Genomic DNA, 13391 nt, shown 5'->3' with positions numbered 1-13391 from the left:
CATGCTTATGATTCTATTCATGTAAAATTGCAGAAAAGGCAAATCTATGTTGATGGTAAGAGCAGCATCTACAGCTACCTGGTTTGTGGAGCTCAGTGTATTTTATTGTTTGTAAGTTACACCTCAAAAAAAGTTGATTTTTTTAAAAAAATCCCATTTATTGAGCCCTTGCTAATCCAGCCATTTTGCTGGGCACTTATAATATTAATATATTTACACTCAAATAACACTACAAGGTGGGTATTATAATTCTTATTTTATAAATCAGAAAACTGAGGCTTACAGAAGTAAAGTAACTTGCCACAGGTCTCACCTGATAAATGACAATGTCTGGGTTTGAACTCAGGCTTGTTAGGTACCAAAACCAGTTTGCTTAACCATCCTGTCTCCTGTTTAACTCCTCCATAGGTTATGCATTGGCTTTTTGTATGTGCTTTTCTGGCCTTCTCATCTATTATATGTCCCCAAGAGTAGAGATGGTATCCACAGTGAAAGAGGGGTACACATTATGTGGTACACTGTTGACTTCTTTTCAGACTGTTTTATCATACACACATATCTTCCAACACCCATCTATCAGTTCATTGTACTGTTGTGGCTTGCATGTTGCTGTGATGCTAGATGCTATGCCACTGGTATTTCAAATACCAACAAGGTCACCCATGGTGGAACAGCATTCAGACTAAGGCAGAGTAGGAAGAAAGGCCTGGAGATCTACTTGTGCAAATTAGTCAGTGAAAACCTTAGGGATCACAAGAGAATATTGTCAGACTTGTTTGCTTTGGACAAATCATTAGGAGGGATCAATCACTGGAGAAGGACATCACGTCTGGTGAAGCAGAAAGCCAGCAAGGATGAAGGAGACCCTCAGTGCAATGGATTGGCCCAACAGTCACAATGATGGACTTGAACACACTGGTGATCATAGGATGACACAGGATCAGGCAACATTTTATTCCCTTGTACATAAGTTGTACATGACTCAAAACCAACTTGATGGCAACTCTATCTATTGTCTATCTCTTCATAAATAAGTACATAGTGTTTGGTTTTTTTAAAGTAAAATTGAGATCCTACTATACAAACTATTTGTAACACAATTTCTTTCATTTAATAATGCTTTATGAATTAGTATTTCCTCAATTCTTAACTGGTGGGCATTGAGTTACTTGTTGGTTGAATTTACAGAGCAAGGAGGAAGATAATTAAAGGATTTCTAGAATGCCGATAATGTGCTTTTACTGCAGATGATAATGCTGCATTCATGTCTGCACAAGACCCTGTGCGTGCAATTTATGTGTGAACAGTTCTCTGCTGCTAACTGAAAGAATGAAGGGTTGAGTCCAACCAGAGGCACCTCAGAGGAAAGGCGTGGCAATCTGCTTCTAAAAACTCAGCTATTGAAAAAAGCCTGTGGAGCACAGTTCATTCATTCTCTGACACAAATGGGTTTTCCATGAGTCAGAACCAACTGAAGGTAACTCTTTTTGTTTGTTTGTTTGTTTTGTTTTTTAATATATGTTGACACAAAGGGAGATCAATGAATTACAGAAAAAAAAATCCTCTGCAAAGTACATTTAGCTGTGGTTTGAGCACTCACATCTTTTTAAGGACAATGCTAAAGGGTATATTCATCAACTTTAATATTCTGCAGGAACAGTCTTGAATGACTGCATGTTTTCCAGGATATCGATGTACCATAATTTATTTAGCCAGTTCCCTCTTGTCAGATAGCCCTTTTATCCTCATTCTTTCAGAACTCTAAATAATGCTGCAGTGGCCCCAACCCAAACCAAAACTGTTGCTGTCAACTCAATTCCAACTCATAGACCCTTTAGGACACGGTAGAACTGTCCCCATGAGGTTTCCAAGGCTGTAATCTTTACAGAAAGGAGCTCTGGTGGTACAGTGCCTAAGGCATTTGACTGCTAACCAAAAGACTGGCAGTTCAAACCAACCAGCCACTCCATGGAAGGAAGATGAGACAATCTACTTCTGTAAAGATTTACCTCCTTGGAAACCCAATGGGGGTTGCTATGAGTTGGAATTGACTCAGTGGCAGTGAGTTTGGTTTGGTTTTTAATCTTTACAGAAGCAGACTGCTACATTTTTTTCCCTGCAGAAGAACTGGGCGGGTTTGAACAACAGACCTTTCAGTCAGCAGCCAAGAACTTTAGCCACTGTGCCACCAAAACTCTTTGCAATGATTCCATTCACACCTAAACATCTGATTTAATTTTAAGTGCTAACTAATAATTAATGTTAAATTAATCAGAAAAAGACTAATTTAAGAGTTCATGAATGCCAGTTCAGGGGAGATAGTCTCAGGTTAGATGGTGGCTGAATGAAGAAGAGAAATGCCACATGCTAATACACAGACGTGGACCAGAAAGTATTGTGGCAGCATTTTTCAATGCTAAGTCAAGGTCCCAAGAGGTATTTTACATCTTATAGTCCCACAATGATTCCTGTTTGGTTTCCCAGGGGTTTCAGCAATTTGTTCTAAGAAAGATCCAAAATCTGCAGCTGCAAAAAGAAATCACAGAGTTGCACTGAGTCCTATATTCATTTTTCTTCAGGCAGAATTTTAAAATATCATCTATGTGACAAGATGTGGAGTAAATGGGTGAATTCCAAGTTCTCTTTGGGATCAAACATTGTTGAGCAGAAGGTCTAAGTTTAACTCACACTATAAAGGTACCAGTTGCTGTTGAGTTGATCCCAATTCATGATGACCCTATGTGTGTTAGAATAGAACTGTGCTCCATAGGATTTCCACAAGTTGATTGTTTGAAAGTAGATTGTCAGGCCTTTCTTCCAAGGCACGTCTGGGTGGACTCAAGCCACTAACGTTTGATTAACCAGAGAAAAGAAAAAAGTCGATTCTGACTCACAGCCACCCCCATTGGGTTTCCAAGGTGGTAAATCTTTATGGAAGTAGATTGCCCCATCTTTCTTCCATGGAGTGGCTGGTGGGTTTGAACCACCAATTTTTTGGTTAGCAGTCAAATGCCTTAGGTACTACGCCACCAGAGCTCCTTTTGGTTAGCAGCAGAGCATATTAATTGTTTACACCACTGAGGGACTACAGATGAACAAAATTGAACAAAAGGATCCTGGCCACAAACTGAAACATAGAGCTTCCTCTTCTGATGGGGTCCAAGGGTGAGAAGGTTTGTTTCTTGGTACCCTAGAGCTGCTATAACAGAAATACCACAAGTGGATGGCTTTAACAAACATAAATTTATTCTCTTACAGTTTAGGAGGCTAGAAGTTCAAATTCAGAGTGCCAGCTCTAGGGGAAGCCTAGCCAAGAATCTGAGTTCAGAGTGCTGGATCTAGGAGCTGGGTGGAAGCCACTTTACCTTGGGTTTCAGCTCTGCCTCTTGTTCCAGGCCCACTGGAGCAAGCAGGAGACTTTTCTTGACTCATGTTGCTGACTACTGAGGCTGATGGATCCAAGATAGGTAAAATGGCAGATTGTTGGCTGATAGGTTGCACAGGCAACAATCTCAAGATCAGCAGGAAACATGGCAGGCCACTAGTTCAAGTCCAGATACTGGAGATAATGATGAGCCAAATGCAGGATCCTAAAATGAGCAAAAAGCTAGAGACCTTTCCCAAAGCTTCTCCATATATACTGGAAGCAACCTGAAGGCTACCTCTTCAACAAATTAGCTGCTTACAGCCAATTCCTTCATGGAGGTGATTACACTACACCCAATCTCATCATGGGGAATAGCTATATCCAGCTTCCAAATGAAAATAAAAACACAACATATCAAAACCTTTGGGACACAGCAATAGCAGTACTCAGAGTTAATTTATAGCAATAAATGCCTACATTCAAAAAGAAGAAAGATCCAAAATAATTCACTTAAACCAACAACTTGAGCAAATAGAAAAGAATAAATGAAGCAGAAAGCTACCAGAAAAAGGAAATAATTAAGACCCAGTTGCCACTCACCAAAGTAGGATGTAGAACAATGTTTTTGTGTAGTATATTATGCTAATTGAGTTTGATGTCCCCTGCGACCATGGTCCTGAACCCACAGGTCCAACAACTTGTTCCATCAGGGTGGTTGACTATGCCTAAGAGGTTATTGTAAATTTGTCCATTAGTTCTATTTATGTGTACATTTTTACAGCACATACTAATATGTATGTAGAAATATCATCTGCCAACCTTATATATGGTCATGGGTATATTCCCTTTTGCCTAGATATACCTGATCATTCAGCCTGTGTACCCATCTATTTACCCACAGATTGTTTTTTATCACTGAAAATGCAGTATTGTATATGTAAAAGGGTTTATCTTTGTTGTGTGTATGTCTTGTCTGGTATTTCTCTTTTTCTAATGTTTTAAATTTCCTTGTCAAATCCCTCATTTTGTTCCTCCGTTTGTTTGCTGATTTCAACTCGTTTGTTTTCTGTATCCTTTTTTGTTTTCTCTAAATATATTTAGTAGCATAGTCTGAAAATGATCAATTATTTATGCTAGTCTGGCCTCTATAGGAGAAATTTCCTCTTCTTCATGTTTTGCTTTCGAGTGATACTTCTTTTATGACTTTTGTGTTTTACTGTTTTGTTGAACATGTGTCATTCTGTTAACTTTTTTTTTTTACTTTAAATTTTGTATCCAGTTTTTATTAGAAGATTTTCTGACTGGGCAGCCTGGGGGTGCAGTGGTCAAGTACCCAGAGCTTCTCCATGGGAGAATGATGTAGCAGCCTGCCTCCACAAAGACTCACAGCCCTGGGGACCCCATGGGGCAGCTACACTCAGACCTGCAGGGTCACTATAAGTCAGAATCAACTCAGCAGCAGTGGGCTTGGTGTCATTTCCTGAGAACCAATAGAGGGTAATCTTATTCTTTGTTTGTTTGCTTGTTTTTCCAGTGGTGGTTCAAGAGTTCTGGGTGCTTGATCTCTGGAATCAGTATGCATGTGTGGAAGTGAAGTAACCCAACTGATAGTAAGCAATGGGGTTCGACTTTCCTGTGGTAAAGGTAGGGGGCTGTCTACATCTTTCCCTCATGGGTGCACTGCATAGGCTTTCCCACGGTGTCCTGCTGTGGGCTGTTTCCCTCTGGTCGCTCACCTATCAATCTAAAGCATTCCCCTCACCCTGCTGTCCTTGAAGTACCTCCTGGTTCTTGTGCCCATCCATCTCTGGCCTCCACGAGATTCAACAGCACTCTCAATGCCATGGTCCCCCTTTGTCCCTTCCCAGTAACATGGCATGTGAACTCCCAAGGCTAATTTTGTGCCACCTTAAAAAAAAATTGGGCTACAGCTTCCTCAGATTAGCTCCCTTTCTGTGCTCCCTGTTTGGGGTATTACCTAGCCCTGTCTCAAAATGGTTACAGTGAGCACACTCCCAATGCCAGCACATAGGTTATTCCAACTTCTGTGCTATCCCTATACTTACTATCTCTCACTTCTGGACTCACATCAACTCTCCAACACAACTGCCAATTGGAGTTCTGAGATCCCACTCTGTGTTTGTTTTTATTCATTGTTCAGTGGGTTGGTTGCTGTGGGAGTAAATGGGAACATCCACTCACTTTGCTATCTTGCTTCAGCCCCCCACTCCATATTGCATTGTTTTTTGTTACACTTCATTACTACTGAGTTTGAGCAAATTTTCCTTATTGGCCCTTGCAAGTTTCTCTCCTGGGAACTGCATATTCATATTCTTTTCTATTGTGTTGTTTGTCTTTCTTTTATTGGTCTGTAGGCATTATTTATGCATTTGAATACCAAACTTTTCTCAGTAATATACATTGCCAATATAGTCTCCCAGTCTGAGTCGTGCTTTCACTTATTTATGATGAAATAGAAGCACATGAAAACTAAGTTCTTCATTTTAATGTAGTCAAATCCTATATCAGTTTTTCCCTTTCAGGTTTATAATTTTAACATCTTGTTTAGAAAACCCTTCATTACCGTACAGGCTAGAGGTGAGCCTGGGCTAACCCACCTTGACCATTTCCCCAGGGAGAGTGTAGTGAATTGAACTATATTCCTCCAAAAATATATGTTGGAATCCTAACTCCTATACATGTGGATGTAAGTCATATTTGGAAATAGGTTTTTCTTTGCTATGTTCATGAGGCTATACCAGTGTAGCAGGTGTCCCAAACCTAATCATTTCTGAGTTATAAGGAGCAGCATTGTTGTTGTTGTTGTTGTTATTATGTGCTGTCGAGTCGGCCCCGACTCATAGCGACCCCTCCTTAGGTTTCCGAGGCAGTATCACTACGGAAGTAGGATTGCCCAACCTTCCTTCCGAGGAGTGGCTGGTGGGTTTGAACCGCCAGCCTTCTGGTTAGCAGTCAAGTGCTTTAGCCACTATGCTACCAGAGCTCCTAAGGAGCAGCATAGACACAGACAAAACGAAGCACAGAGGAAGATAGATGCCATGGGAAGATCATCAAGGAATGCTGGGAGAGACAAGGATCTTCCTACAGAGCCTACAGAGAGAGAGCATTTTCCTACAGCTAGTGCCCTGAATTTGGACTTCTACTTTTCTGAACTGTGGGGAAATAAATTTGTTCTTTAAAGCCACACAGTTTGGTATTTTTGTTGCAGCAGCACAGAAAACTAAGAAGATGTGGTAGTTAAGTTTGTGTGTCAACTTAGCTGGGCCTGGTTGAGTAGCTGGGCAGCTGGATATAGTTATTCCCCATGGTGAGACTGGTAATTAACTTCATGGTGGAATCTACTAGAGCAGCTGAGTAGCTGCTTTAAGGATGTGAGCTGCTTCCCATATATAAGAAACATCTTTGGGATTGGTCTCTAGCCTTTTGGCACGCTTGAATGCTTCATGTAGCCAAGTCATCATTCAACAGCCTGCTATGCCCTGCCAATCTTGGGACTTCATCTGGACTTGAATTAATGGCCTGCCATGTTGTTTGGTAACATTGGGGCTGTGCCTTTTTACTTGTCAACCTTGGGCTTATCAGCCTCAGCAGTCAGCAGCTATCTGAGTGAAGAAAAGCCTCCAGCTTCAGTGGGCTGGGAGCAGAAGGCAGAGCTGAAGCCCAAGGTTGAGAGGCTTCACCCAGCCTCTAGAGCCTGATACTTTGAACTCAGACTTAAGGCCTCCAAAATTGTAAGAGAATAAACTCCTGTGTATTCAAGCCATTCCATTTGTGGTATATTTCTGTCCGAGAAGTAACCAAAACAGAAAGAAGGTGAACATCTGTAATTCTGAGAGCTAACCTGATGAAGAGGATGTACGTAGGAGAAGAATAAGAGGGAAAGCTAGAGAGCCATCTGCCTCCCTCATTGAGTTAGTCCTAGACAGCACAGTTTTCCAGAGTTCCACCAGACTCAAGCTTTGCAGCCTGGGAATGTCCCGATGGCAACTCCTGGCCCCAGGTAATGGAGCTGCTTCCACCACAGCAACCAAGAAGACAGGGAATACTTCTGTCTTCCAGGGGCAGCAAGGAAGCTCCTAAGACAGAAACCCCACAAGGTTCATGTGGAGCCCACGGAGGCTATACCACAAGAGAAGGTATGGACACTCTGGAGGCTATTTCTACACCTTATTCAGGATGGTGCTTTTGAGGGCAGTTTTCCCCATCCACATTGGAAATTCTCTTCCAAGGAAATGCCTCTGGGCAGTTTGAGGAGGGGAGTAGCTGAGACAGACAGCCTGTGTACATCCAGATAAGAAGAGGTACAGGGGGACGTGGGTGGGTCTTGAATCCAGAGCTGATGAGCTGAGTGACAGCAAGCTGAGTGACCTCCTGGAATACGGGTCAGTAAGGAATAATGTGCCAAACTAACATCTGCAGGGTTCTTTCCAAAATTGCTACCTCGGCTCAGAAGTTGCTCACACATTCCCTTGGGTGCCTCTATGAAATCACCTTTCCTCTCTCATCTATTGCTTCTGTGTCCTGAAGTCACATATGAGACCAGCATCTCCAGGCTGGGGTTCTACCTTTGCTTCTCCACCACTATGGAGAGCTCAGTTGGCAGCAGTTGGCTTCATTCTTTGGTTGGGGGAGGTTTCTTCACCTAGCATGGGCTAGGCATCCCTTCAAGGACAGTTCTCTGGTGTTTTATCACTCACTGCCATCAAGTCAAATCTGACCCATCGTGACTCCTCCTTGGGTTTCCGAGGCAGTATCTCTACAGAAGTAGATTGCCCAGTTTTCCTTCCAAGGAGTAGCTGGTGGGTTTGAACCCCCAGCCTTCTGGTTTGCAGTCAAATGCCTTAGGATAATCCCTTTTAACAGTCTCATCCTCAGAACCTAAACCATTGGTAGTCCTTCTCCCCCATCAAATTCTTTCTAATTTGCATCACAACCTGAACGCTTTTTGCTGCACTTAGCAGATTGCTGATGTCATTACTTCCCAGGGATGCAGCAATCCCAGCTCTCATCTGCTACCACTTCCCACCCAATTGTGGCCTATCTTCCGCAGTACCCATGTTCCCTGTCAGTGAACTCAATTTAGCTCAGACACATTAGAGGACATTAATATTCTGTGAATTATAGTGGGTTTCCTAAAGGTTATAGGAGTTAAACTGGAATTTCTCTAGCATAACAAAAAGGAACTATAAATGCAATCTAATCTAATCTAAGTATACTTTGCAATGAGTAATTTTGTCTGTTACACACAGGAGGTGCCCAGCTGGAACTCTGTCCTCTTCCTCATCTTCTTTCTCCCACCTTCATCCTATAGTTTGTCATGGTGACCAATAGCTACAATCGTACACATCATACGCACACACTCTAAGCCATTTATTTTTATTTACAAAGTAGGCAAAAATAAATAAATGAGTGTTTGGATGGAAGGTTGGGCAATCTACTTCCGTAGTGATACTGCCTCGGCAATCCAAGGAGGGGTCGCTATGAGTCGGGTCCGACTCGACGGCACATAACAACAGCAATATGGGTGAATGAGTGAGTGACCCAATGAACAAATGAGTGAGTGAATGAAAAGGAGAGGATTTTTTTTAAAAAAAAGTTAGATCCAGTTTTATTTACCTGTTTCTTGATTCAAGAAAATTGGAGGGTACAAAAGAGGATTCAAGCTTTGTAATACTAAATGTAAAGCCATGTTTCCTTCTTCAGTTGCAAATCAACATGAGAATATCTAAATCCTAAGGAGTCTTGAAGTAGCTCTGGTGGCATAATTCAGCTGTTAATTAAAAGGTTGGCTGTTCAAACCCACCAGCTGGTCTGAGGAAGAAAGATGAGGCACTCTGCTTCTGTAAAGATCTGCAGCCTTGGCAACCCTACGGGGCAGTTCCACTCTGTCTTATAGGGTTGCTATAAGTCAGAATCAACTCTATGACAGTAGGTTTTATGGAGTCTTGAATTTAGGTTAAAACTAAGTAAAAGAACTGCAGTCCTTTTACACCATGGTCTCTAAAGGAGAGAATTTTTGACAGGAAGAGACTCAGTAGCAGTGAACAATGTGTTGGTTAATGTTGTGTCAAGTTGGCAAGGCCATGCTTCTCAGTCGTTTGGCATGTGCTCTTCCATAATGTAATCATCTTCCATTTTGTGATCTACATGAGTAGTCAATCAGTTGAAAGGGGAATTTCCTTGGGAGTGTGGCCTGCCTCTAGTATATAAATGGATGTTCTGGCAAAACTTGCCCTCTCTATCTCAACTCTTTACTCTTCTCATCACCTGACCTCAGGTTCTTTGGACATAAGATTACAGAAGTCTTCAGCCTGCCACCTGACCTGCAATTTGTGGATTCACCAGCCCCTGCAACTCCATGAATCAGCAGACATCTCCAGTCTGTCACCAGATCCGCAGGTTTTGGCACTTGCCATCCCCTACAATTGTGAGCCATTTCCTTGAAGTAAGTCTCTCTCTATGTATTTATATACACATTTCACCGGTTTTGCTCCTCTAAATACCCAAGACAAACACTAAGACTAGTGTCAGGCAGGAATGGGAACACGGCAGGCCAGGTGGGTGAATGATTAAGCTGGAGGGAATTATAAGAACTGGTCAAGCAAGGAGGCACCTGACCAGACCCATACCAAACCCCAACACATGACCCTTACTTACGAAAGACCCTAACACCTAACCCTTGCTTACGAAAGCCCCCAACCATTTCCTGCCCACTATGTTAATGAAATATTTCAGCTCTACTTCCTGCCTCCATGCTAATAAGGTGCTTTAACCTCATTGGTTCCTGAAACATATCCCCTGCTCTCAACCCGGTCCACTGAGGAACAGGAAGAATAACACTATAAAAACGCCTTTCTTTCACCCAGGTGGCGTGACTTTTCTGGCCCCTCTCAGGGACCCGTGAACTTCACCCAGGTCCCTCTCAGGGACCCGTAAACCTCACCCGGGAGTGCAGAATAAAACTTTTCTTTATTCCACTCTTTGTGCCTCCTCTCTTCTTCACCACAACCTTACAACTAGATTTTTAAAACATACCCCAATGTGTAGAATGTCAATGAACCAGTCATTGGAGGCCAGAAAGTATACCATTTCAGTCTAGCATACAGAGTGTCTGAAATAATTAATACAAAAACAAAAGGGGAAGAAAAGGATGGAGAGAGCAAAAATGTGAGAAAGAAAGAATGAAAAGAAAGAATGGTATTAAGTATAAGAGGGAAAGAAAAGAGCAATTTATATAGCTAATTTCAGGACAGACTATATATTAATAGTTATTAATGTCTATTTGGGAGCTCTGGTGGCATAGTGCCTACAGCATTTGACTGCTAACTAGAATGCTGGAGGTTCAAATCCACCAGCCACTCCTCGGAAGGAAGGTTGGGAAATCTACTTTCATAGTGACACTGCCTCAGAAACCCAAGGAGGGGTCACTATTAGGGAACATTGGTGGTTCAGTGGTAGAATTCTTGCCTTCCATGATGGTGTCCTGGGTTCAGTTCCCAACCAATGCATTGCATGTATAGCGACCACCTGTCTGTCAGTAGAGGCATATGTGTTACTATGATGCTGAATGGATTTCAGTGGAGTTTCCTGACTAAGACTGACTAGGAAGAAGGCCTGGTGATCTTTCAGAATTTAGACAACAAAAACCCTATGGATCACTATGGTCTCTTCTGGAATCAATCACGGAGGTGGTACAGGACCGGGTAACATTTAGTTCCATTGCACATGGGGTCACCATGAGTCAGGGGCAACTAGGTGGCCGCTAACAATAACAAGAAGGAAGAATGAAAACATGAACTGGATTCCAGGCAAAATCAATGACTTGACCCAGCTCTAGAAAGCGTTTGTAAATAGTTTTTATAATTACAAGGAAATACAAGAAAGACCATAAACATCCAGGCAGAGGAATATTTTTACCTACACTGTAAGTGAGGGGTCAGATTTTATGCTAGCTTCAGACTTCCCAGCAATACTAAATATTTTTAATAATAATAAGTTACATACAGAGTATTTTGATCCTAGAAGGTAAAGATTCAAGAATTTTATTCCCAGCCACCTGATATGTGGAAACAACATAAAGATATTCTTAGATATGGGCATAGAAAATGTAACTTTTATGGAAAAAAATAACATAAACATATGTTCCATTCAACCAAGAGAAAAATTTAGAGCACAAGTCTGGTGAAACGATATATAAAAGTATTTGCGAGTCTTTTCTTGCTTGATATGGATCCCAATTTTAGTAATCCCATTAGTTTAAGTGTTTACCTAGAACAAAGCTTGACCTGGCAGAGTCCCCTAAGCTCTTCCTCTTCTGCTCTGTCCTTTTCAGCATTAGGAGGTGTGGTTTGGAGCCATATCCATATTCCTCATTAATTAACGAGGTAATGGTACCTCTTGTTATGCTCAACAGCCAATGAAAACAATAACTGCTGGTGTTCTGTTCCAGCATTTATGAACAATAGTAAACTGTTAAACTATTAGAAGTCCATGCCAACAGAATGACTAAGCAAAGAATTTAATTTTGCCTTCCGTTAAAAAAAATTAAATATGGCCACATAATACTAATAAGAAAGTTAAATTGTGATTTTTATATATCTTGAATGTTATGAAATGTTCAGTTTTGATTAAATTTTTTTAAAACAATAAAATATCATTAGCAAATAATATGTCATCGTCCTCTATTCATATCATCTTTCATCTAAGATACATGAAAGTTCTTATGTTACTCTTTTTTTATATAATGTCATTTATTTTGTTGTTGTAGACAATGTATACAGCAAAACTTACATTAATTCAATAGTTTCTATATGTACTATTTAGTGACATTGACTACTTTGAGTACTGTAAACATTCTCAGCCTCCTTTTCGGTTATTCCTCCCTCATTAAAATAAATTCACTATCCCTGAAGGTTCCTATAAGGAGCTCTGGTGGTGTAGTGACTTATTTGTCTGCTAACCAGAAAGTCATTGGTTTGAACCCACCAGCCACTCCACGAGAGAAAGATGAGGCAGTTTGGTTCTGTAAAGATTTATAGCCTTGGAAACCCGATCAGGGTTGCTGTGAGTCAGAATCAACTTGATGGCAGTGGTAGTGGGTAAGGTTCCTACCTAATCTTTCTAGTTGCTATTGTCAATTTGATCCCATATGGTTTTTAAAAGAGTATAATGCTCAGGCAGACCTATTTTACTAGTTTAAGCTAAACTGTTTAAATATCCTTCAGAGGATATTTTTAGTTAAGGTTTAAGATGCCCTCAGAGCAATAGTTTTGGGGGTTTATCAAACCTTCATGGATCCAGTAAGTCTGGAGTAAATGAGAATTAAAAATTCTGTCCTGCATTTCCCCCCTTTTGATTAGTTTTCTTCTATGAAATTGTTGAGCAAAATTTTCAGTAACAGTAGCTGGGCACCATCAGTTCTTCTGGTCTCATAGCAAAGGAGGCAGGTGTTCATGGAGACAATTAGTCACTTACTCCATATCCTCCTCTTATTTCAGATTCTGCTTCTTCCTCTGTTGCTCCAGGCAAATGTAGACCAATTGTTGTGCCTTGGATGGCTGCTTGCAAGCGTTTCAGATGCCAGGCACTACACAATGAACTAGGTAAAAAGAAGCACTGAAAATATTACTAGGCTAATTAACTGGAATGTCCTATGAAACAGTGATCTTAAACTTAAACCAAGAAACCAAATCTGATGACGTTTTTGGTTGTACATACTCAGCCTAAGCAGTTACTTGTTCTTTTTCTTTGTCATTATTATATCTCTTTAACACAACTTTTGTCAATTCAACTATATTAATTTTTTTGAAATGGAATATATGTAGCGTGATCTTGACTACATAATTTTATACATTCACTTACAAAAACCAAGTTCACTGCCGTTGAGTCAGATCTGACTCATAGCAACGCCTCCTTGGGTTTCTGAGGCAGTATCACTATGGAAGTAGATTGCCCCATCTTCCTTCCGAGGAGTGGCTGGTGGATTTGAACCGCCAGCCTTCTG

This window comes from Orycteropus afer, unplaced genomic scaffold (genome assembly GCF_000298275.1).
Source record: "Orycteropus afer afer isolate SDZICR_OR568_19922 unplaced genomic scaffold, OryAfe1.0 scaffold00039, whole genome shotgun sequence".
Classification (NCBI taxonomy): Eukaryota; Metazoa; Chordata; class Mammalia; order Tubulidentata; family Orycteropodidae; genus Orycteropus; species Orycteropus afer.
Note: the sequence above shows the minus strand (reverse complement) of the source record.